The 27454-nt window shown below is 42.5% G+C and overlaps 1 long non-coding RNA gene across 1 annotated transcript in view; it reads right to left on the minus strand.

Moving 5' to 3' along the window:
• LOC129712349 (uncharacterized) overlaps positions 1-27280 on the minus strand; it is a 38215-nt gene extending 10935 nt beyond the window's left edge. The window contains exons 1-2 of the long non-coding RNA XR_008726042.1: positions 18483-27280; positions 5003-5113 (exon numbers count right to left, since the gene is read on the minus strand). This is a non-coding gene — a long non-coding RNA (uncharacterized LOC129712349). The remainder of the gene's footprint in view (positions 1-5002; positions 5114-18482) is intronic.
• Positions 27281-27454: the final 174 nt, after the last annotated feature.

Here is a 27454-nt window from a genome sequence, read left to right on the forward strand (position 1 = left end):
CCATTCGGCCCTTCAAGCCTGCACCGCCATTCAATATGATCATGGCTGATCATCCAACTCAGTATCCCGTACCTGCCTTCTCTCCATACCCTCTGATCCCCTTAGTCACAAGGGCCACATCTAACTCCCTCTTAAATATAGCCAATGAACTGGCCTCGACTACCCTCTGTAGCAGAGAGTTCCAGAGATTCACCACTCTCTGTGTGAAAAAAGTTCTTCTCATCTCGGTTTTAAAGGATTTCCCCCTTATCCTTAAGCTGTGACCCCTTGTCCTGGACTGCCCCAACATCGGGAACAATCTTCCTGCATCTAGCCTGTCCAACCCCTTAAGAATTTTGTAAGTTTCTATAAGATCCCCTCTCAATCTCCTAAATTCTAGAGAGTATAAACCAAGTCGATCCAGTCTTTCTTCATAAGACAGTTCTGACATCACAGGAATCAGTCTGGTGAACCTTCTCCCACTCCCTCTATGGCAATAATGTCCTTCCTCAGATTTGGAGACCAAAACTCTACGCAGTACTCCAGGTGTGGTCTCACCAAGACCCTGTACAACTGCAGTAGAACCTCCCTGCTCCTATACTCAAATCCTTTTGCTATGAATCTTTGCTGCAGTAGTGGGGACACATTTTATAATCTGACATATTCAGTTTACGTATTGAGAGGGCAAGGTGTGGTGCAGCTGGTAGAGCTGTTGCCACATAGTCAGCATGCACTAGGTGGGCCAGAGGGCCTATTTCCATGCTCTATTTCCAAACTAATCTAAGCTAATAAAAACTGGCATTTCCAAAAATAGTAAAGCCGATGAATTCATATGTTTGAAGAAAGGAAAGTCTATCGTCAAAACAAAAAATGACATAGGTACCACCACAGCATTTAAACGACACTTGGTCAAGTACATGGATTGGAAAGGTCTGGAGGGATAGGGGTCAAATGTGGCAAAAATGGGTTTAGTTTAGATGGGGTATCTTGGTCGCATGGGTGCGTTGGGCCGAAGGGCCTGTCTCTGTGCAGTATGACTATGACTGACTTCTTAACCCTATTGATACCAATATCCATTTACCTCCCCATAAGAATTCATTCTCCTCTTAGATATTTTTATTTTAAGCAAAAACTTTTTGTGGCAAAACTTTATCTGAAAAGTTAATTGATAAGTTAGGGTTTGGCCTTCTAAGGCCGAACGATGGTGTTGATTTTTGGCTTTGTGGAAGGAGTTCACTCTTTCTTGGAACCGATAGTCAGAATATCTAATCAGCTGTCAAGTTCTGACTTGGCAACATTCCTTATGAGCCAGCAAATTTTGCCATCCTTTTCCTTCGACTCTGCTGCTTTCCCTTGGCACAGGAAGGTCACTTTTTTTCTGCTGGAGATGCACAGATGGTGGAAGCTACAGCAGGGTTTAAGGAATTATAAATATGTCAACGCTGGCTGGAAATAGCATCAGTCAAGCAACAAGCCGACACTCCACACCGGGGTCCTACTCAAATGCTCTGGTTATTTTACTGACATCGATGGAGATCGTGTCATCTGAATATCATCAAGATGGCTTCTACGTCCCTGTATTTTATTTGCAGAGGATCGACAGTGCCTTAATCTCTCTAGTCAGGGCTTCAAATACTGGAGCAGGTGCAGAGATAAAGAGGATGGGTGGATTGCCTGCGCAGCGAGGTGAATTTCGTTTTGATGCAAGTCATTTTTAATTAATTTCAACGCACTCTTTTTCCTTCTCTCTTCTATTTACTCAGAATTCCACTCAGAAGCATTCGAGGTTTTGCCAATTGTGTGGATTTTAAACTAAATCGTGGCATATTGCTCGGATGGCTATGGTACACAGGAGGCTATGTTATTGGATTAAGGTTCGGAGTTCAAATCGCACCACTGCACATGCAGGGAGTTTTTAATTCAATGAATTAAGAAAATCTGTGATTAAAAAGCTAGCATCAATAATGGTGGCTGTGAACTTATTACAATGTCATAAAAATCAGATTTGCTTCAGGGAAGGCAATCTGCTGCGTTTATTTAGTCTCCCCGAACATGGTTCCTTGGCCACATTATGTTGCCCAGTAACTGCCCGCAATCTGTGAATGAATACACTGGAGAATTGAATGATGTGACAATACAACATGCCTCTTTCCACTCAGTGTCTGATTAAACAAGGAATCTGCAGGATATTTTTCATCTTAGATCTTTTGCACCTTTTCTATATCAATAATATATTCAATTGCACAGTGCTGTTCGCACATCACAGCAACAGCTAATGTGTGAGTCAGGAACAGAATGTCCACCGTGGGTTCACAGATCATGACATTTGTCAATCCCAAACTCTTAAGAGTCATTTACAATTCTGCTTGCGATTAAATGAGTCGATAAGAAATTCCCAGACTAAATGTTTGGACAATTCGAACTCCAACCTTTAACATCAACGTACAAGAGAACTGGTGAAACGTTTTAGCACTCTCTCAGTATTGGAATTGTGCGTATAGCAGCATGGCAGCCCAGAGGAGCATTCAGCTTTACTCTGAAGTCCGTGGTACGATGTGGTGAGCAGATCCAGTATCTTACAGTCCACACCAGACTCAGGGACAGCTTCTTCCCCTCTGCAATCAGGCTTTTGAATGGTCCTTCCATAAACTAAACGCCCTGTCCCACTTACGTGTCCTTGGCACGCAAATGACGCAATCTCGTCGTCACGTTGGGGCGCACGGGCATCGTATGGCCATGTGGGGCCAGTCCCACTGAGAAGTGCAGAGGGGCATGTAGTTGTGTGCGACATCGCGCGGGGCTCCGAAATTTTTGTAGCGAAAGAAATTTTCGCGCGCCAACGGCCTGTCGCATAACTGACGGCCAAAGTGGGACAGACCCAAGACCCTCGCGCGACGCAACGTCTCACCTCCAGCAGTAGCAGAAGCAGGCAAACGATTGCCGAGCTCGGCCTGGGACTCACGGCCGTTGCGGTCCGGGTCCGCCCCCACTTCTACTCCCAGAGCGGGGCCAAGAAAATTGAAGATGGACACAAAATGAATTGAATTGAATTGAATCCTTTATTAAATGCTGGAGTAACTCAGCGGGACCGGCAGCATCTCTGGAGAGAAGCTATGGGTGATGTTTCGGGTCAAGACTCTTCTTTCAGGCTGAAAAAGAGCCTTGACACGAAACGGCGCCAGAGACCTGGGTTCGATCCTGACTACGGGTGCTTGTCTGTATGGAGTTTGTACGTTCTCCCTGTGACATGGCTGGGTTTTCTCCAAGATCTTCGGTTTCCTCCCACACACCAAAGACGTAGAGGTTTGCAGGTTAATTGGCTTGGTGTAAATGTAAAATTGTTCCCCGAGTGTGTAGGGTAGTGTTAATGTGCTGGTGTGGAATCGGTGGGCCAAAGGGCCTTCTACTGCGCTGTATCTCTAAACTAAACTACTGTGCTGTTTGATATGCTAATAAAAATGATAGGATTAATGGAGGATATGAAAATGGATGGTCAATTGTTGATGCAGATTCAGTGATCCGAAGGGCCTTTTTCTACGCTGTATCTCTCTATCTTCTGATTGAGGGACCATTTCACTTCTCCCCACACAGCACGACAGATCCAAGCACAAACTTTCATATTCCTATCGTGATGGAGGAAGGATGACGAGCATCACATACAAACAAGGACCTATTAACTCCTCGTCCAAGGAGTGCCGCACGCTCCTTTCAGAAGGCAGAGCAACACCTCAGCTGCCAAGACCTGGGGTTCGATCCTCCCCCAGAGCTGTCTGTATGGGGCACCAGTTTAGTTTTGTAGTGACATGGGTGGACTCTCTGCAGAAATCTTCGGCCCTCTGAATCAAGAACAAGCAGACGTAGAGGTTTGCAGGTTAACTTGGCTTAACTGTAAACCTCCAAAAGCACTCGGGAGGCACAGGGGCGTAAGTAGTAGCTGGTGCTGAATCTTATGGTGCCAAAGGACCCGGGTTTGATCCTGATCTACGGGTACTGTCTGTTTGTATGCTAATGTTTGATATGTTGATCCATGTCCGGATTTTCGCTAGATGATGATCCGGTTTGATGCACATTCCAAAACGTACAAGTTTTTTTTTTTTTACGCTGTATTTCTCTATCTTTTATTAGGGAAGTTCATACAGTACCAAAGCAGTACAGTGGAGCACTACTTTTAGGTGCCAACTATGGAATATCGTGAATCCATTCTATACAAACACCCTCTATTTTATGTTATCGTCCAAGGAGGTAAGCAAGCTCCTTTCAAAAGGCAAAACACCTCAGCTGGAAGACAAACAAGGATTCCCCCAAAAATAGATGGGGTAGAGAGTAGAAAAAACGTGAAGTCTCTGCAGAAATTCACGGTAAAAAATAAAAAGAAAAAGCATAAGTAGAAAGACCTACAAACTAACATAACTCCCCTTAAAAGAGAATTTTTCAAATGTGTATTCGGAGATGTAGATCTATCCGCGTCATGAACTGAAATCAGCAATCTTTACCGTACCGCTGCATCACATGATTCCAAAAAGTCGATGAAAGGAGACCAGCTCCTTAAGAATTGGTCATATTTATCTATTAGTCGGAGTCTCATTTCTTCAAGGCGCAAAAACGTACAAGTTTGTAGGTTAATTGGCTAAGCTAAAATTATAAAATTGTCCCCAGTTGGTAGGATAGTGCTAGTGTACGGGGATCATTGGTCGGTGTGGTCTCTGTGGGCTGAAGGGCCTGTGTCCGCGCTGTGTCTCTAAACACTCAGAAGTAGAATAGTACATGAGGTAGGTTGGGAGATCGAGACCACGACCTTAGCATATGACAGGTTGTTTCGTAGTCTGATAAGAGTGGGGAAGAAGCCGTTCCTAACCCTGATGAAAAGTGTTTTTAAGCTTTTATACTCACACAAGAAGAATTTAGAGTCTGAACTCACATTGATCAGAGCACGTTGCTGGTCTATTTTTGCAGTGGTCACGATTTATGTGCACAAATGTTTACAGCAATCAATCTATAATCTGAGAGGAACAATGGCTTTTACCTCGTCAACCCGACTGGACCTTCGATTGCGGCTGACGTTCTGAACCTTCCAGGGCAGCGGCTGGTTCACCTGGTAGCGCACTGGCTCCTTCCGGTGAAAGCTGGTCCCAATCTTCAGAATGGCACAGGATAACAAGAGTGGGCATTATTAGTATTGGTTTATTATTGTCACCAGTACCAAAAGACAATGAAAAACGTGTTTTGAGTGCAATCGAGTCAAATCGTACCAGACATGATTACAATCAAGCGATACGCAAGTACAGTTCGACAAGTAGTGCACGGAGATAATAACCAGAGGGGACAATATAGTGAGTTTAGTTTAGTTTATTGTCACATGTACCGAGGTACAGTGAAAAGCTCTTGTTGCATGCGAACCAGTCAGCGGAAAGACAATACGCGATTACAATCAAGCCATTCACAGTGTTCAGAAACACGATAAAGGGAATAACATTTGGTGCAACATAAAGTCCAAATAAAGATAAGCCAAGGGTTTCCAATGAAGTAGATAGTAGCTCAGGACTGCTCTCTAGTTGTTATCAAGAATCTAGTTATATCTAATATAGTTATCTATATAATTATATAGTTATCTATATAACTACACCAAGTTATAGAGGAAGGGCAGATTAAAAAAGTGCATGGTCCGCAAAGAGGCAGGTGGGGAGATCGGGACCACACCATTGGTTCATGAAAGGTTCTTTCAATAGTCTAACAGAAGTGGGAAAGAAGGTGACCCTGAATGTAGTACGTGCTTCTGTATCTTCTGTCCGATGGAGAGGGGAGAAGAGGGACTGTGCGTGGTGTGAGTGGCCCTTGATTACGTTGAAAGAGCACATATTAGCATAATGACATCAGTATGATAAGCCAGCATTTATTACTGATGTCATTATGCTAATAAATGCTCTTTCAACATAATCACCCAGGTTTAAGAGCAGCACTCTAGGAGTGCCACATTGTTAGAGGTGCTGCCAATACGATGAAACAATAAATTGAATTCTGCCAATCTATTCTGGCGATCCAGGTGGGCAGTGCCACAAGGACATTCTGCACAAACAACCTGGTGCAATCCCTATCACAATTATTGGATACTGTCTAAAAATAATTACAATGAAGAGAGGTGATGTTTAAGAAAGAACTGCAGATGCTGGAAAAATCAAAGGTAGACAAAAATGCTGGAGAAACTCAGCATCTATGGAGCGAAGGAATAGCTGACAAATTGGGTTGAGTCCCGAAACGTCACCTATTCCTTCGCTCCATAGGTACAGCCTCACCCGCTAAGTTTCTCCAGCATTTTTGTCTACCTATGAAGAGAGGTGAGATATGCTAGTGTAAAATAACTGCGTCTCTCAACTCTCCCCGAAGGTGCTCAATCATATTAGGCTTGTGAATCCTACAAAATCGGTACCTCAGCCTAGTTTAGTTTAGAGATACAGCACAGAAACAGGCCCTTCTGCCCACCGAGTCCATGCCAACCCGTTCACATTAGTTGTGTTATCCCACTTTCTCGTCCACTCCCTGCACACTAAGTGCAATTTACAGTAGCCAATTAGCCAACAAACCCACACGTCTTTGGGATGTGAGAGGAAACTGGAGCACCTGGAGATAACCCACCCGGTCACAGGGAGAATGAGCAAACACCACACAGACAGCACCTCAGGACAGGATTGAATAGGTCCCTGGCTCTGTGAGGTTGCAACTTGAGCGCCCTGGAGAGGAAAAGACTACAAAAAGTAGTAAACACTGCCCAGTCCATCATCGGCTCTGACCTTCCTTCCATCGAGGGGATTTATCGCAGTCGCTGCCTCAAAAAGGCTGGCAGTATCATCAAAGACCCACACCATCCTGGCCACACACTCATTTCCACGCTACCTTCAGGTAGAAGGTACAGGAGCCTGGAGACTGCAACAACCCGGTTCAGGGATAGCTATTTCCCCCACAGCCATCAGGCTATTAAACCTGGCTCGGACAAAACTCTGATTATTAATAACCCATTATCTGTTATTTGCACTTGATCAGTTTATTTAGTCATGTGTGTATATATTTATATTATGGTATATGGACAGACTTATCTGTTTTGTGGTAAATGCCTACTATGTTCTGTGTGCTGAAGCAAAGCAAGAATGTCATTGTCCTATACAGGGACACATGACAATAAACTCATTTGAACTGGACCTGCCACTGTGGCATTCCAAGTGATAACTGAAAACACTGTTACTACAACTGATAAACTGCTACTACAACTATTTTACCGTTTTTAATCATCTGCACAATTTTTGGTGGTCTTACGATGAGATAAGCTTTTCTTTTAGTTTCCAGATTTACTTACTAGCCCCAGGAGGTTGTGTCAGGCATTTTGTATCTCTCCCAGTCAAAAACTTAAAACACATTTGAAGACAAAATACCTTATATTACATTCAACACTTAGGAAATCGGAGACCCAGAGGATGCCAGCGAGTCCTTTTGAATCTCAAGTCTAAATTGTCTAAAAAATTATTTGAGGTTGTGTTGCATATTTAGGCCAATTAAAAGTACATCAAATATTACATAAATGTAATTTGTCAAATGACAAGGGATAAGTACTGCATGATGGTGAGGAACATAGGCTCATAGAGCAGAATGGCATGAAAACTAGGCCTTTGGTCCACCTTGTCCATGTTGGCCAAGTGGGCATATTAAGATAGTTCCATTCACTGCATTAGGCCCATAACCTCATAAATCTCTCCTACCCATATATCCGTCTAAATGTCTTTGAAAAGTAATTTAACCATCACTACCTCTTCCTCCTGCAGCTCATTCCCAATAAGAAGTACCAACTCTGTGTGAAAAAGTGGTCCCTTAAATCACTCCCCTCTCACCTTAAGTCTATGCCCTCTAGTTTTAGAATCTTCGACCCTGGAAAACACTGTGAACATTCACTAGCCATACCCCTCATGATTTTGTGCACCTCAATAAGGTCTCAGCATCCTATGCTCCCATGGAAAAAAGTCCTATCCTATCCAACCTCTCCCTATAACCTAAACCCGGAAGCTCGGGTTGCAACCTATTGAATCTTTTTTTCTGCACCCTTTCTAATGTAATGATCCCATTCATTCGGATGGGTGACTAGAACAGCTGACTTTGAAACCATGGAAGGCAAACTTTCACCAACATGTCAATTTTTTGTTAATTGATAAATGGAGATTGATTATTGTGATTTGGCAGCAATTGATTTATCAGTCGATTCTCCTCCTGACGGTGTGGCAAGAAATTCTTTCATTTCCTGTGTCTACCAATAGTCTTGGACTTTCGGTTGTTGTGTACAATGCAGAACAAGGCTGTGCAGTCGGAGTTGTCGAATCGGAGTCGCAGCAATTTTGGTGCTGTTGGAGTCGGAGTCGGGAAAAAAGTCCCGACTCCGACCTCAACATAAATTTCAGAGACTACACAAATCGGGAAAAATCCCACTTTTTAAACATTGCTCTTGGCTGGCTGACTTTAACGGGAGTTTGTAGGAAGGAACTGCAGGTGTCTGGAGTCTGAAGAAGGGTCTCGACCTGAAACATCAGCTGTTCCTTTTCTCCAGTGAGTTAAGGAACCCGCTGAGTTACTAATTGAATATTGAATGTACACTCAGAATACATTAAGAGTTCTGCACAGTTTTTGTTTGGTATATATTTTTTATCACGATTAAAGTACATTTTATCTAATTAAAAAGCTGACTTTGATAAGGAAGTGGTTCCGGGGATACCAGGTGACGCAGAGTCGGAAATATATAGAAAGACCTTGCTCTGTTTGGAACAATTCCATAGCTTGTTTTCACTGAAAGGCCATTATATTCACACTAGATGTCTTTATTCACACTCTTTTCATGAGAAGTCACAGTGCCGAGTATGAACCATAATAGGTTTTCTTTTGATCACAATATCTCTCGGAAGCTATGCTACTTATCCAAGATCACTTCACTGATCGCAATTCTGTGTTCAAGCTAAGACTTTATAATCAGGAAACCTCATCCTTACAGTACATTTGATTGGGGGGAGGGGATGGGTAGAATCAGGGAAGGAGTTGAATACAGTTTTTTTTTCTGAAAACAGATGACATTGATGCAATGATCATGTTTAACACAGCCATTAACAGCAATTGCTAATTATGCTGCTAGACTCACCTGCCCAACTGCTCTGGTGATAAGGAACAACACTGCCATCAGAGTGGCCAGCATATTGTACCCTCGTTCTAATTTATTTTCCTTCTAAAGCAGCCCCAGTGATTTTCACCCAGCCGAGTGCTTGATGGAGTGGATGGGGCAGCGTAATGAATCTCAGCAAGACTGTCTAAGACCATTAATAAGCTTACTTGGCCTGATTTAGAGTCTCTGTGTAATCTTTAACTGCCTGTCGGTGCCCTTGCAATCACCCTTGGGTAGTGTTCTTACAAACATCTCAGTGTCTGAATCAATCTACAGCATGTTCAAAGACTGTGAGCAAAGGGAATGAGCAGCTATTTGTTCATTACATGATTAAGAAAGAAGGGACTACATCCTAAAAAATCAATGTATTCTATTGAGAGGTGCACAATCTCCATAGATCACTAAGATTGTCTTTCTTAATTGTATTTTCTTTTTAAAATATTGTGCCTTTGTTACATTAGATTTGAATAATCCAAGGTCTTCAACTTTTCCTCCCTCCATAAACACAGCTCTCTGTAACTTAATTCCCATCAAACAATCATCCTTTTTTTTAATTATCAAAAAAATTAATCAATTATTAAAAATAATATTTACAATACAATAAAAAAAACAGAACCCACCACCATAATACAAGACAAAGAAATATACTAAGTAAATTATTATACAACTATGTTACAATCCTTGTCATGGATGCATTCAACCCCTCGCAGTCCTTTAGATCGGTGAGATCATGCGTAGACAAGGTGGCGGTTTCAGCGAACACGTGCTCAGTTCCCCAAGGGCTACATGATCTCCCGGATGCTAACCATTGTAACTCTGCTTCTCATTCCCATACTGGGCCTCCTCCATTGCCAGAGTGAGGCCACACAAAAACTGGAGGAACAGCTCTTCATGTTCCACTTGGGCAGCTTACAACCTAACGATATGAACATTGAATTATCCAGTTTTAGGTAACAACCTCCCCTCTCTTCCCTGTGCCTCATCTGGATTTTCACCAATTTTTCCCCTTCCTCCCCCCACCCTGTTCACCTATATTCCTTTCTCTGGTTTCACAATTTGCTATTCTTTCCTTAGCTCGTATTATGTATTTTCATCTCTTGCCTTTAACCAACCATTGACCTATCACATCCTCTCCTTATTTGTATCCACCTATCACTTGTCCTATCCCCTCTTCTCATGCCTTTACTACAATCAGTCTGAAGGAAGATCCTGACCCAAAACATCACCTATTCATGTTCTCCAGAGATGCTGTCTGATCTGCTGAGTTCCTCCAGCATGCCAACGCCTCTACTTCCTTGGAAAGCATATAGCCCTGTCCCACTGTACGAGTTCATTCCAAGAACTCTCCTGAGTTTGCCCTGATTCGAACTCGTGGCTCTCGTGGACATTTTTCAACACGTTGAGAAATCTTCACGAGTCTTCCCGTGCTTACCTGCCGTTAGCGAGTCTTCCCGAGTACCTGCCGGTAGCGTTACGAGCCGCTAAGTGACGTCCCCGAGCTCCGACGTACCCGCTACGTTCATTCTCCGTGCTTACCACGAGTTGGATTTTTTTTTAACTCAGGAGAGCTCTTGGAATGAACTCGCACCGTGGGACAGGGCTTTTAGGAAGTTCGACATGTCCCAAAAACTATCACCAATTTCTACAGATGCGCCGTCAAAAGCAATTGATCAGAATGCATCACAGCTTGGTTCGGGAACAGCTCCATCTAAGACCACGAAAAATTGCTACGAATTGTGGGCGCAGCCCAGACCATCACATAAACCAACCTCTCTTCCATTGACTCCATTTATACCTCACGCTGCCTCAGCAAGGCCAGCAGCATAATCACAGACAAGTCTCATCCTGGCCACTCCTTCTCCCCATTCCCATCGGGCAAAAGCTATACTAGTGTGAAAACGCACACCTCCAGATTCAGGGAACATTTCTTCCCAGCTGTAATCAGGCAACTGAACCATTCTACCACAACTCGAGAGCAGTCCTGAACTGCCTCATTGGTGCCCCTTGGACTATTTTTAATTGGACTTTACAATAAACTAAACTGAACTGCAATACCGTTTGTCTTTTTATTTAACCAGCATCTGCAGTTCCTCGTGTCTCCATAATTATCATTAACTCATCTTGTACAGCACACAGTAAGGTATCATCATACAAAGGAGCATTGAACATATTTGCATAATTGATAAATAAAATAATAAGCATGCTTAAAATGTAATTATAAATGCAAATGCCTCCTTGAAAAATCCTTATCCTTTGTGAAAAGGATGCAAATTAATTGTGAATGGCTGAGGCACTGACAAACAATTATGTCTTGCATCAAAAATGAGTCTTTATCCACACCCTGAGCCAAATACTCTTATCAATATCCCCACGTGTTTACCTGTGTAAATATTTCATGCACTCAGATAGACTAGAAAAACTTCATGTACTCAGATAGACTGGGGCAATTATTGTCCCTGACAATATTTATCATTTAGTCGCCATCAGTGGGAAGAAAAGGCATCTAATCATCATCACATTAGTGTTTTTGGAGCTTCCTACACACACACACACACGTTGAAACGGTTAAATGCTTTTAAATATATAAAAGATATATAATGGAATCCTGGACTAGGTTATAGCTTATATTTCCTCAGTGCCGTTTATTTCTCTTTTTACCAATTGTCGCTTAATTTGCGACTCAATCAGGCCTTTTCCCGTTGTTTTATCATGCCAATTACATTCTGCTTGTAACACATCCCAATTCTTAGGTATACCATCCTATTTCATTTTTCTGCCTTTTTAACAGTTTCTACATTCCAAATAACATGTTGGATTCAAATAACGCATTAATGAAAAGGTACATAATGGAATCCTGGACTAGGTTATAGCTTATATTTCGTCTCAAGCAGGCCTTTTCCAGTGGATTGATAAGAGAGGCAAGCCCTGGCGTGCCTCGGGTTGCTGTGTATTGAGACAATGACCGATGCCTTTGAAATGTGTCTATCAATTGATGATAGAGAGCTCAGACTTGTCTCAGTCATGTATATTGAGACAATGACCGATGCCTTTGAGATGTCTTGTCTTGAAAGTAGCTTCTGATAAAATATTCAAGAAGGAACTGCAGATGCTGGAAGATCGAAGGTACACAAAATTGCTGGAGAAACTCAGCGGGTGCAGCAGTATCTATGGAGCGAAGGAAATAGGCGACGTTTCGGGCCGAAACCCTTCTTCAGACTGCTGATAAAATGCCTTTGAAATGTGTCTACCAATTGACAAGAGACAAGCTCAGACGCATCCTGTAGTAATGTGTATTGACTGTATCTCTGACCATGACTAACATCTTTGGAATGTGACTAAGTGACAAACACACAGTATAAAAGATCATACAACTCTTTGTTCATTGAAGTGGCGGCACAGGGGAAGTCAAGTGTCTGTGTTGCTTACTTGACTGGTGTATCCCCTCACTTCCCTGCCGATGATCAGTAAAGCTTGAGTTGGTCTAACTAACGTTTTTGCGAGTTGTCTCTTTATTAAGAAGTGAACCGTAACAACATTATATTTAATTTGCTTTCAACGAGCAGGACGCATCATTGTGACGCTGTGTATATTCCAGTACATCAGTTCCAACCTCATTCAAGAAGAATAAATCTGGATAGTTCCTCAGACTCACATAGGAAATGAAAGTTTACTCGGAAGAAAATACTCTGGCCCCGATTAATGCTCTACAGTACTATGCTTATCATAGACAGTAAGAAATTAATTGTTCTATTTCTACATATAATAAAACACTATTGATATTTGACCCTTGACCTTCTTGAGCAGAACTGCCCTTCATTGATATAGAATCCAATAATATATGATTGAGCTTTGCAGTGGCATTTCTTGATGGCCTTTATCCATGATCCAGACTTCTTAAGTTATTAGGCCATTTGACCCGTCGAGTCTACGCTTTAAAGTTAGGATGCTAATGCAATCATTTTTATATCCGCACTGTCTTCATGTAAAGTATAAAGTATAATATGAAGAATTCAGGTGCTGATTAACGTTCCTAGAGCCAGCAATGTAATTCTTCCTTGCTGACCTATAGTTTAATAGCCGCCGATGGAGTGATTAGTTCTTCACTGAGTATTATTAAACAACAATGTTTTCACCGCCTCCCCACAAACACTATAATGGGATGGGTGGCACCCATATAATACTAGCATCTGGCTGGGCGTTGGAGTGGAAGTTCATTTTTCCACCCACTAAGATCGTTAACACCACGGTTTGAACATTGCATAAATACTACCACTGGGACTAACATTCACTCACAATTGTGGTGATGGTACCTTTGATACAGTAGAGTGTTAAAAAAGAAAATGTGAAATCATTCTCCACAGGCACTGGATGGGTTACAAGTGTTGCAAACTGCCCACATGTGTCAATGGAGGTCAGAACAGCTTGGCAACTGGTGTTTTGTGGTCAAGTAACAGGATCGCTCAGCGAAGAAATGGTGGCCATTCCCATGGACTTTACGAGTTTGAGAAAATAGAGGAGGCGGGCTAAGAATGCCTGTCAGACTGATTTCAATTAAATACCTTAGAGAGAGTATGAATATCCAAAATAGATGCCTCATTTTATGGCAACATATATTACAATGAAACTCAAAAAAAGTGCAGGTGAACAGAAACTGCTGGTCATACTTGGCAAGCAAGGTGGCACCTGTGGAAAGTGCAACAGAATGAAGGTCTTAGGTTAAAGATCCTTGGTGAGGAATGGGAAAGAGAGTACAACAAATTAGTTTGAAGATGCAGAGTGGAGGGACTATCTCCGATAGGGTGAGGCCAGAGTTGCTGAGGTGATTATCAGTTGATAAAACTATCTGGTTGATTTGCTAAAGAGAATGGGAACACAAAGGAGCATGTAAAAAATTGGTGACCTGTAGAGCTGTAAGAAATGCCCAGCTGATTAGGCTATGTAATAGAGATCAGGAAGCTGAGTTAATGTCAGATCTGATGTAGGGATAGCAAGTTGTCTGAAATTATTATATTTGATGGCGGGAGGAACTGCAGATGCTGGTTTCAACCGAAGATAGTCACAAAAAGCTGGAGTAACTCAGTGGGACAGGCAACATCTCTGGAGAGAAGGAATGGGTGACATTTTGGGTCAAGACCCTTCCTCAGACCCGTTTGAAGAGGGGTCTCGACCCGAAACGTCACACATTCCTTCTCTCCAGAGATGCTTAGTTACTCCAGCTTTTTGTGACTATCTTATTACATTTGATATTGAGTCAGTGAGGCTGCAACATGCCTATGTGGAAAATGACGTGCTGCTCCTTAAGCTTGTGTTGAGCCTCTGTGTAATAGTGCAGGAGGCCACAAACGTATAGGTCAGAGAAAGGTGAGTTGAAGTGACAGAAACAGCCCTGGGTTAGGAACACTCATCAAATAGACACTCCCAACATAAAAAAAACAAACTCCCATACAATTATTCAATTCAAAAGTCCAACGTATGTATATGTTCATTCCTATACTCGGCAGAACTAATTTCCTCTCCACTTTTAATAATTGCTCCTTCTTATCATGTGCTTTTTATGCCATTCCAACCCAAAATGTCATCTGTCCTTTACTTCCACAGATGCTACCTGACCCTTTAAGTTCCTCCAGCTTTGGTTTTGCTTATAAATCTTTTTAAGTATTCCAGTTAGCATCAAGAATTGCCTTTTGTACATCTGACTCAGGATGGTAATGGGAAGGGCTTCAAATTGGAGTGAATTGCCACCTAGTGTTGATCGGGATATTGGCAACTTCAAAATTCATCAAAATGCACTGCCCCCTAGTGAAAAATAAAACCTTCATTGAACCTGGTTCAAGATGTTCCCCTTTGAGAAGCTCGGAACCTGAAAATGGGCAGTCTTCAATTTCAAGATGGACATGCGAAGGCAAATTTTATGACATGAGAAAGTATTTGTGGGAAATGGCATATCCTCTAGAAAGAAATTCCACAGTGACAGTCAGATAATCGAAAGGAACTGGCAGATATTCAAACAGAAAATGCTGCTAACAATCAGCAGGTCTAGCAACATCTGTGGGGAGAGAAGTAGCTTTAATGTTTTGGGGCCAAGAACCTTTGTCAGAACTAGGAAAGAGAGAAAATAATTATCTGAAAAAAAGGTCCCGATCCAAAACGTCATCTGCCCATTCCCTCCACAGATGCTGCCTGACTGGCCGAGTTCCTCCAGCACTTAGTGTTCTGCTCAAGATTCAAGCATCTGCAGTCTCTTGTGTCTCCATTGATGAGTTAGTGCTAGTTTACACAGAAGATGGAGGTTGAACCAGTGGGAAGGAATGGCGGAAATGGGAAGAACAAATGAAATATTATCGATAGGGTGAGACCAACTGAGTAAATGTGACAAATAAGACCAGTATGTGCTTTCTCCGTGTAATGCTAAGTCTGTGGGACAAATCCAACAGAGTAAATTGTACAAATAAAATAAAAAGTGAACCACAATGAAAACATGCAGATATAGCTACCTCTGATACAGAAAGGCAGAGTGAGTCGCTGACGTTGTAGAATTGGATACTACAGCCCAAAGGCTGTAACATGCCAAGAAAGAACCAGGGTGGCAGAGACTTGCACTGGCCCTCATTGTAACAGTGCAGGAGGTCATACAAAGAATGATTAGAATGGGAGTGGAATGATGAATTAAAGTGCTCAGCAACAGCAAGCATAGGGTCAATGAATGCAGAATGAATGTAGGTGCCCAGCAGAGCTATCAACCAATATGAGTTTGGTTTCTTCAATATGAACAAGGCCACATGGTGAACAGTGAATAGAATCAACCACATTTCAAGTATGTGTCAATCGGTGTTTCCTGGAGGCGGGAAGGGAGAAAGTGAAAGACATCGCTTCTCCTGCAATTGTATGGGAAGGTGCCAATGAAATGGGGAGTGCTAGGGATGGAATGGAAGAGTGGAGTGATTCTTTCAAAATGCCAGAAGGTTTTAGTTTAGTGATAGTGTGGAAACAGGCCCTTCGACCCAACGGGTCCGTGCCAACCAGCAATCACCCATACACTAGTTCTAAGGGAACCCTGGTGACTGGCGCTGTGCCGCCTGAGTGGGTAAATGTGGTAGTGAGATTTTGTTGGAGCTGGTGGTAAGTGCGAAGGATAGAGTTGAATGCTGAGATTGTCGTGGTGGAATGCAAGGAGAAGAATAGAATAGAATATCTTTATTGTCATTCAGACCTTATGGTCTGAACGAAATTTCATGCCTGCAGTCATACATACAATCATACAATAATAAACAACACTAAACACAAATTAACATCCACCACTGTGAGTCCTCCAAGCACCTCCTCACTGTGGTGGAGGCAAAAATTTTAGGGCTGCAGTCTCTTCCCTCCTCTTCTCCCTCTGCACTGAGGCGATACTCCACCGGGAGATGGTACAAACAGTCCCGCGGCTCACCGAACCCCGCAAACGGGCCGGCTCAAACACCGCGGCCCGGAGTGGTTGAAGCTGCCGCCCTCCAGTCCAACGGTCGCAGCCGCTGGCCCGCGGCTAAACCCCGGACTCAGGTCATCGCCGCCAGAACGCCTTCCGAGCCACCGGAGCACCGTTCCAGCCCCGAGCCGGATCGCCCTCACGTGAGTGCCATTCCACCCTCGGGCTGGGCCGCTCTGACGGGAGCGCCATTCCACCTCGAGCTGGGCCGCTCTCACGGGAGAGTCTGAGCCCCGAGCCGGGCCGCCCTCACGGGAGCGAGCCCAGGGCAAGTCCTGACTTGCTCCGCCTCCGGAGCCTCGAGGCCGCCAGCTCCGCCATTAGGCCTCAGCGCAGACGGAGGCAGAGAAGGGTGATACGACAAAAAAGTCGTATTCCCCCGAAGGGAGAGACAGCAAGCCCCGTTTCAACCCCCCACCCCCACATAAACACAAACTAAAAACAAAAACTAACTAGACAAAACGAAAAAAAAAACAACATAAAAAAGTAAAGACAAACGGGCTGCAGGCGAGCCGCAGCCGTTTACCAGCGCCACCACTTCCGGACAGGGCCAAAGCAGAATTGTAGGGAATTAACAGAATGCAGTCGAGCAAAAGCCATAGTTCAAGAAGGAGGAAGAAATTTCTGAGGTAACTGTGTAATGTTTTCTCAGCAGAATAATCTGTATGTATTCTTATTGCGTGTTTTGAAAGGCATTGCTACAAACCTCAGCTATTGTGCAAGCATTTCAATTAGACGGGCCATTTAAAGACTGTACATTCAGTCAATTATCAGGTAATGATGCGACTAATCAGAAATGACTATTATATTCTAGAGATGACAATTAATTCGTCCTTCCCAGAGATTTTCACATTGAGAATTTAGAAACAGATATCATCACTTTGCATTGAATTTGCTTGATGGGGGATTCCATATCAGTATTGACTTCTCCCCTGATTCTGTATATGCAACAAAGCCTTTTCACAATTAATTGTTTAAGTTGAATTTTAAAGCAAGAAAATATGGCATTTGGGATTGTCCTTTAGGAGTAAAAAGTCTTCCATGGAGCATTGTGGCACTGAGTCAGCCATGATTCAGCAGAGAACACTTACAAGTCCACAGCCTTTGCAATCAGTTGACACTCTGTGCAACACTGTCCTCTGCCTGAGATGTTAAACTGAGGCCTGTTTTTGCACTCCGCAAGATCCTGCGATTGTGTACCAAGATAACCAGACATTAATTATTCAACGAACATTCACCCGTTGCTATTAAAAGGTACCCACAAATCTCACACAACAATTCATACACACTATCTAACGCCAGCATATCCAGGCTATCAATCTCCAATTTCAATTGAACAGCACTGACATCCAGTACTAATTGTTTTAATAAGTGTGCAACAATAGTGACTAGTTAAAATTAATGGTTTATTTTAATTTTGCTACAATAATTATGGAAAGCACAACATAGATTTAAAAATGTGATGAAATTAACATGATTTAATCTGGTATTCTAATGTGAGAGAATACATGAATTAACATACATTTCAGATTTTGTCAGCCAAGACTTGCATTTATATTACGCCTTTTACAATCTCTGAGTGCAGAGATGTATTACAAAAATAAACAATTACAGTTGTAGGAAACATAGCAGCCATTTTACACACAGCAAACAGCAATGCGAGAATGATCAAATCATCTGTTTTTGTGATATTAATAGTGATAAATATCAGCCAGGAAGCCAGGGATAATTCCCTTCTTATTTTTGAAGAAATCATATGGTACTTTCTCTACCATTCATACACAAGACAAAATGAAAAAACAAAGAACCAGAATTTGCTTTGAGAATAACAACGAGGCTCTCAGTGCTCACCATTATAAGAGAGAAAGCTTCATAGCAACAGCTGGAGAAACCACGTATAATTAGGTAGGAACTCCAGACCTCACTCTCTGAGATAACTTGTGTCTATAGGAAGCTTGGTTGCTGGGTTTTCCAGTACGATCGTAAATTGATAGGATCTCCAAATGCGTGCCAACTATTCTGGCTGTAAAATACCCTGACAATGTTACACATTGTTGATTGAGATGTGAGTTTTAAACAGCATAGTAAGCCATAATTACTATTTAGCAAACTCTGACCTTGAACTTCTAATCTTTTGTGAACTATCATTTCCTCGGCCAATAATTTCACAATTTCAGTTTTAAATGTTTAGGGTCTATTTTAATTTCATGTGTATGCTTCTAATCTTTATTTTACTTTCTGCAAAATGTTTGAAGCAAATTAAAAATTAGCGGATAATGCTGTTCTACCATTTCCGAGAATTCAAAACTGTTATTGGTTGCTCAGTTACTTGGATCACATCCACACCAATAATATTGTCAGTACCTTTCTCTGAGATTGGCTGTTGCTTTATAATAACGCCCAGGTTATTATGAGTATCTTTAGGATAAAATCACATTTTTGTGAGATGCCCCTATCATTTAAGGGCCTGTCCCACTTTCACGACCTCTGCCGAGTTTGCCCTTGACTCGTACTCGCAGCATGGTCGTCACGAGGTCGAAGGTAGGTCGTAGGTAGCTTGTGATGCTAGTCGTAGGTACTCGTGGCATCAAGTAGGTCTGGGCGTTTTTTCAACATGATGAAAAATGTCCATGAGTAAAAAAGATCGTGAATTAGTTTGTGAAAGTGGGACAGGCCCTTTAGTAAGGAATGACTCCCGATGAAGGTGAATCTTTTTAACACCTGTGCGCATCATGAATGGGGTCAAGAAGACAAAGAACTGACGATCGTCTTCACTGATTTGGCCAAAGCATTCGATTCTGTTGGACACATTTGTGTAAGTCACTGGAAAGAATGGGATTGCCACGAAAGTTTATAGATCGCTAATAAGATCTATATTCAGAAACAACAAGGCCTTTCACTAATATGATCTATATGCAGAAACAACAACTGTGGTCAAACCCGGCAGAGAAAACAAAGCCCAACTTGATAAACAGAGGAGTCAAACAAGGGGAACCTATGTCTCCGAACCTCTCCAATATCGCATTGGACTCACTGATTTGTACATTCCAGAAGAACGGACAAGGAGTGCTTTTGAAAAATGGAGAACAGCAGGCTAGCTGTGCAGCTCTAACCTTCGCAGAAGGTATTGCAATCCTTAATGATTCATGTAATGGTATGATTGAAAATCCTGCAAACATTATGCATGCATACAGGCTGGAAATTAATGTGAGAAAGACCAAGAGCTTCCATATGGTCACCAAAAGGAAGACATATGTCTTCAACCCTTTAAACAACTGGTTAATAAATAAGGGCTCAATCGAATACATAAATCCAGGGGAGATCTAGAAATACCTTCGTGCACGTATCGATCCCTGGTCTGGAACTACTGAAGAGAACTAGTACTCCAAGTTCGATAAATCGCTTGGCAGCCTAAAAGAACCCACCAACATTTGTTTTTATCTTAAAGCTACTTGGGTTAACGTGGGTTTTGTAATTGGCCATGAAGCAACAACCAAATCCACAGTCAAAACCATTGCAAAGGATTGAGACACTTATCCCTGTCCCACTTAAGTGATTTTTCAGGCGACTGTCAAGTCAAGTCAATTAAGACAGTGAAAGCAGTGTACGGGAAGGGTCACTTAAGTCCTTTAAAAGAGGGGTGGGGAAGAAGTGGGGAGAAAGAGTGGACACAACTTTTAAGAAGCCAACAATACACGGCTGTGAAGTTCGGCGGACATTAACATTACCGGTCGGTTATCCTTGGTTCTGAAAACTACTGTTTACGTTTCTGTCCCCAATGAGCCAATGAAATTGGTCAGCACCAGCGACAATCTACGACCTCCTGGCGACCCACTACCACTGCACCTACAGCACGAGAATCCCCGCTACTCTCCATAGCAGCTTCATTCTGGCCGCTGCTAATTTTTCAACATGTTGAAAAACTAGCGGCATCCAGTATGAAGCCGCGACTAGTTCCAAGAATGCAGGGACTATTCACGACCATGAAGGCGAACCCCCCGCAACTACCCGCGATCATTTGCCGACCGCATAGTCTCCTGTAGTCGCCTAAAAAGTTGCCTAAGTGGGACAGGCCCATTAGGCCTCATGAGGTCCCGAACCTATATTTCCACCTTATCCTTATGAAAGCATCTCAGAAATCTAATAAAGACAACGGTGAAAGAGAGAGGCCGAGTGCCGAGTGAGACCACAGATGATATCCTTCATGCACGGAACTTAAATGGAAGACTGAGCCTTCCAAGACTGGAAGTGCAAATACCATCAGCCGTCATCAGAAAAATACTATCTTTGGAAATCAGATACAAACATCTGACCAAATAAGTAAGAACAAAATGAAAAGGACGAGCTGTGGAATACCTGAAAATAAGCCATTTTAAGACTCGCAAAATATGTCTCCAACTTCACGGCACGGCTGACATGTTCATGGACCAGTAACTAAGACCAGACTGGAGCCAGAAACAAAGAACATAGCCACTTCCGATCATCACACTCGAAAGTCCCCGGTAGAATGTGCAAGAAAAATCCTCTCAGGCAGCTCGCAATGAATGCCTGAGTAAGGACGCTGTAACCCAGAGGCTCGTACCGGAACGTCAACCCATCAGGAGAGCTTGCAGCAATCTTCTGTGAACAGAAGCTACAAAATGGTTAGTTAGGGCACATTAATGACACATCAACGCCAAATTTCAGTCGGGTTCACAACTCAACCACACCAAATAATGGAGGTATGTTATAAATATTACCTGTACTCACGAACGAGGGCACGCATCTAACGGCGTGGACAAGGAACCAATGTATTAAAATCAAATACCAAAAGAAATCCTGTGGTACAGAATCAACAGATTCAAGATCTTAAGAAATCTTAAGATCTTAAACATTGACCATCCATAGAGAGCCCAGACCATTGGCTTTGTAGTGTAGAGTCGCAATGACCTCGCGCACGGCACATTAAACCTCGGAAAATGCACTTTTTGAGTGTGATAAATATGTCAATTTGGATCTCCCAAGAAAGCTGTGGATTACTGCGGTAGATGTATCGAATGGTGCAATGAAAGACTGACACCACTTGAGGGAGACGTCCATCCACAGTAATACAGCAGTGATTCAAATGTTATCTGAGACATTGCAATGATCCAAATTGAAGTTCCTAAAAACTAGATGTTCTGGTGCCAATTTCTAGTTGGTGCAATTCACAGAACATAATCAAGACGTCATGGGCAAATATCCAGCAAGTTTTGATCAATTTGTTTATTGCTAATGTGTCAGTGAAGGGTCTATTGTAAGTTAATCTTGGAGAAAATAAGTGTGGCAACATCAAGGTGTGTGCAGAGGAATAATGTTGGGTTTTACAATGGTCCATGTTTTACTTATTTCTGTTTTTATATCACAGAGAAAGGCTGTGCAAAGACGTTTAAGGATCGAAAGCTGGGAGATCACACAACCAAACACATAAATCTTGACACCATCCCTGGAAAAACTGCCTGCTTCATTAGCAGAAACAAAGTGCTGAAGTAACTGAGCACTTCCAGACAGCATCGGCGTAGAACAGGGACAGATGAGTCTGAAGAAGGGTCCTTGATTAGCAAGGGTGTCAGGGGTTGGCAAGGCAGGCGAATGGGGTTGGAAGGGAAAGACAGATAAGCCATGATTGAATGGCGCCATAGACTTGATGGGCTGAATGGCCTATTTCTGCTCCTTTCACCTATGAACTTATAATGATTGGTAAACGAGTCAGGCAGGGAGAGAGGGGTGATGATAGACACCAGAACTGAATAGTTATCAGGAAAGATTAATGGACAGGAACGGTTCTTCCAGATGAAAGGCCTGTTAGGGTCTTTTGAAATAGAAGGCTTTGATGGATTAGGTATAGAAAATTAGATTTGCGGGCAAGACCAGAAGCAGCAACTATAAATGTGGGCTAGTTACTAAGCCATCCATAAAATTCAGGAAAGCGATAAGCACGTGGAACCAGAAATAGGTGAGATGATTAGCATTTAAAGGGAAACCAGATAAGCACCTGAAGGAAAAGAGATAGATGGTGTTCAGTTGGAGAGCAGAGAGGCGTTCATTTACACACACATGTTGGACACAAATGCCTGTTATGTTTTAGCTACTTTGTAAATATAAGCCAAAGTTCAAAATGTGATAATTACACTGAGACAGACCTGTGATAAGACTCTGCCAAGGAAGATAGAGGACATGAAGAACAGAGGTGCAGTAATTTAAAACATCACTGGCCATGTGGATCACTGTTACTTAAGTAGTATTGTAAAAGAGCAAAAGCACCAGGAAATTATTTGCTGGAATAGAATTAGGAATGAAATCTTTGATCGTATAGAGAAGTCAAGGTTGTTCTACAACAGCAACTTAATAGTTTATAACAGTGAAGCTTTGATAATGGATTTCCGGTGAGAGGAAGGTAACCGTACAATAAAATGTGACAAAAGTGACTGAAAGAAAAAAAAGAGGGCATTTGGTAATAATTAGTGAATTATGCTCCAGAATACTCAGGTTAAGAACCAGATACGAGTTGCAGAAACAGTGTGTGATTAATGGTTAGATCCTATTTGGCAAAGTAGATTGCTTGGCAGTGATACCTGTACTTTGAAAAAATAAAAATCAATTGGTTAAGGCTCTGCCTCTTACACATTGATTTCTGTTCAATTCTAAATTTGATCTCAGCTTGGATAGCAGAGGACATAACTGTGATTGGCAGACTTCCACCTCTCACTATTTGTGGCCAAGGAAGGAAATCATTTCCTTCTCCTCACTATTAGAGACCAATCCTCCCACAAAATTGCATAAGTGTGTGGGTTGAATCACTTGCTCATATTCAGTATTCAAATGTGAAAGAACCACTTATGAACAGGTTTTGCTAAACTGCTAAATTATTCTCTCCCATCCTTCCCCCAACCAAGCCTTAAAAGAGCTTGTACTAAAAAGTTAAATTGCAATCTCTTTGAATACTTAACAGAATGAACACTTAATTACCCATAAATATTATGTTGCAATACAACTTTACAGTGGGTGAAGTTCAACACACTCCCTAATGCACATGGGGAAACTTTCCTTATTCACTGCCTACAGATTTTAACATTATGATTTTTCACTATATAGTGAATAGCTTCTCAGGGAAGTTTGACCTCAAAATGAATCCAAAGCCGTTCGAAATATAATATATTCAAAAATGATAAAAAATATTCAAGTTTCTTACAAATCTCCTTCCACCAAGATTTAAAGTATGTATAAATAGGACTAAATTAGCATAAATGTGCATTTTGTGTATGGAAGCATATCTTGGAAACCCCAATGTATTTAAATTTCCAATTCCTTCAGCCCACTGCAATTTCCCTTGTGGCCATCCCCCTTTGCAAAGATGATTTCCTGGAGCCAATGTTGCAATCTGCACTGTGGCAGATTGCTTAATCACCCCATTGACAGATGAAAATGCAGAAGTCTACAAATATCAACATATAAGGACACACGACTGCAATCTGGTGCAAAAAAAAAAATTGATGGAAGAACTCAAGTGGAGATGCGGAGGGAAAGGGCCTCGACCAGAAATGTTGAGTAGTCCTTCCTTCTACACAGATGCTGCTTGACCCGCTAGAGTTCCTCCAGTGATTTGACATGTGACATTTTCCTATCTCCCCTCTTTGTCCAATGTTCACAGGTGTCCTTCCTTCTCAAATGTCTGGACCCAAATTCTACACTTCATCCCGTCACCAAAACGGTCTCAGCCTCCTTACCAACAATCAGTCAGGGAGTTCATGAAGTCTGTGAGTTCTGCTACCGTACCCTCCATAATGTTTGGGACAAAGACCCATCATTAATTTATTTGCTTCTGTACTCCACAATTGGAGATTTGTAATAGAAAAAAATAGCATGTGAAGTGCACTTTGTCAGATTTTAATAAAGTCAATGTTTATACATTTTGGTTTCACCATGTAGAAATCACAGCAGTGTTTATACAAAGCCCCCCCCCCCCCATTTCAGAGCACCATAATGTTTGGGACACACCAATGCCATATAAATGAAAGTAGTCATGTTTAGTATTTTGTTGCATATCCTTTGCATGCAATGACTGCTTGAAGTATGTGATTCATGGGCATCACCAGTTGCTTTGTGTTTTCTCTGGTGATGGTTTGCCAGGCCTGTATTGCAGCCATATTTCAGATTATGTATAAACACTGCTGTAATTTCTACATGGTGAAACTAAAATGTATAAAAATGTCCCTTATTAAAATCTGAAAATGTGCACTTTAACTAATGTGATTATTTTATATTACAAATCTCAAATTGTGAAGTAGAGGCAAATAAATAAATGAGTCTTTGTCCCAAACATTGTGGAGGGCACTGTATCTAAACTACATTTCTTCCCCCCCATCAGTCGCAAGAGTCCCCCTACTCCTCACCTTTCACCTCAGCCGTCACATACAGCACATAATCTTTCGAGTTTCCCAACCTCCAACGCGATTCCACCACTACACATCTTCCCATCTCCACAACTCCCAAGTTAACTCGTTTCTTCCCATTCAAACCACCCACTCCCCAGGTACTTTCTCCTGCAACCAAAAGAGGTGCAACACCTCCTCCCTTGACTCCGTCCAAGGATCCAGACAGTCTTTTCGGGCGAGGTGGAGGTTCATTGCACTTCTTTCAACATTATCTGCTATTCCAGGTATGGACTTCTATATATTGGCGAGACCAAGCACAGGCTCAGCAATCGTTTTGGGGTACGAATATTGACTTATCTAACTTTGTAGCCCTTGCTTTCCATCTCTCCATCCCTGCCCTTTCTCAGTCAGATCACATTTTACCTGTTTGCTATGTAGTTACACCTTCTCCTAGCTAACAATGATCTATTCTACATTTTCCCTGAACTTTGTCTCTTTTGATGTCTTTTTCATACCTTACCCTTCCTTATCTTCCCTACCTTCAGTAGGGGAGGAGCCATCTTGGTGAGCGGCTGCTAGCCAGCAGCCGTCCGTTTTAAATTCGTTTTTTAAATAGTTTTTAGTGAGTCCTGTTTTTAGTTTGCAGGGGATATGGTCTTTTTAATGTGTGGGGTAGGTGTAACTTTATTTCTAGGTCCCTACCTGGTCGGTGTGGCAGCCTTTTCTCCGCGCTGCCCGTCGACCCGTCCTCGTGGCCTACCAGCTGTCTTGGAGCGCCGTTTCCTGGCGGGGACCGCCCAGCACCTCGGCACAGCGCTGGAGCCGCAGACCCTTGCCTGGGCCACCGCGCTGGAGCTCTGGCGAGCTGGACCGCCGAGAGCAACATCTCCGGGCTGCGGAGAGGCTGCGCCGTCTTTATCATCGGGAGCCTGGGAGCTCCAAACCGGCGCGGCCTTGTCGGCTTCGGCAGCCGCGGCCCTTCCAGGTGGCCCAGCCGCCGAAAGGACTCTCCCAACGCCGGGGCAAGACCACCCGGTGAGAACGGCCAGGGACATCGGGCCTCCGTAGGGCAATTGCGGTGGCCTCAATAGGCCTGACTTTGGGGTGAACATGGGGTGGGGACTGGACACTGTGCCTTCCCCCACAGTGCTATCCACTGTGGGGGGATGATTTTTTTGTCTAATTGTAACCCTGTAGGTCTGTGTGCAGGATGGCTGCCGTGAAGAGAGAGTGGACGCTGGCGCGCTTTGGCTGCTCTCTCTTCACACTGTGTATTTGATTTTCTGTTTTTGGATTGAATTCTGTTTTTAATTTGTGCCTCTGTGATGTCTTTATTACTTATTTTAGTCCGATTACTATGTAAGGTGTCCTTGAGATGTCTGAAAGGCGCCCATTAAATAAAATGTATTATTATTATTATCTGTGTCTCCCTCTCCCGACTGTCTGAATGCTCTTGGCCCAGTCACCCAATCCTTCTATCTAGTGATGTTGCCTGGCTCGCTGTGTCTGTCATTCTCGGTAGCTCTTTCAGTAATTTTTCTGACTTTAAAAAAAAGTTATATTAATACAAATGTCATATTTATTTTAATGAGTGTTGCATGAAGTACAATTTTCCAATGATCTCCATTGTTAACTGTGAAAGATCTCATTTTAAAAAAGGTTACAGCGTGGAAACAGGCCCTTCGGCCCATTGAGTCTGCAACGTCTAGTCAACACCCTCTACAAGAGCACTATCCTACACATTAGAGACAATTTACAGAAGCCAATTAACTTGCAAATTCAGTCAGGATTGAACCTGGGTCTGTAAGGCAGTAAGTTTACATGCCAGCCTCCAGATCTGCATGTACAAGTTGTGTGTAGGCTGCACCTCAATGTTAACAGCTATTTTATACAAGTTTTCAAAAATGTAAACTGCTTCCGAGGTATAAATAAACAAGACTCCTGCTGACAGTAATCAGTTTTTTTTTAAAGAAATATTAAAAATCCTAAAACTATGACCAAACCTTTGACACTAACTACGACTTTTGACTTTTAAACGCTACTCTCTGTGGCGGACTACAGGGGTAAGACTAAAACATATCTTGATGTTTGGTATCAAAGCAGGCTAAATATTTAGTCAGCTCAAGCTGACTGAATTGGTGGAATAGATTCAATTTTCCTCCTGCATGGTCATCTACTACTACTCCCACCCCCATTTCCCTTTTATTCCCCTCAATCTGGCTTCACATTTCACTCATTCATTTGAGACAATTTTTCCCCTTCGCCTCCCCACCCCCCCCCCCCGCCCACTTACTCACCTGCTTAAACATCAACCTGCTAACACTTAATAACAATGGCCATGAAGAGGATCATGGAGATTTAGCTGGGAAGTTGAGAAATGTACAAACTAGTTTATCGATGGAAGGATAATTTGATGAAAAATTGTTTCTT

The sequence above is a fragment of the Leucoraja erinacea genome, chromosome 32 (assembly GCF_028641065.1).
Source record: "Leucoraja erinacea ecotype New England chromosome 32, Leri_hhj_1, whole genome shotgun sequence".
In the NCBI taxonomy this organism is placed as follows: domain Eukaryota; kingdom Metazoa; phylum Chordata; class Chondrichthyes; order Rajiformes; family Rajidae; genus Leucoraja; species Leucoraja erinaceus.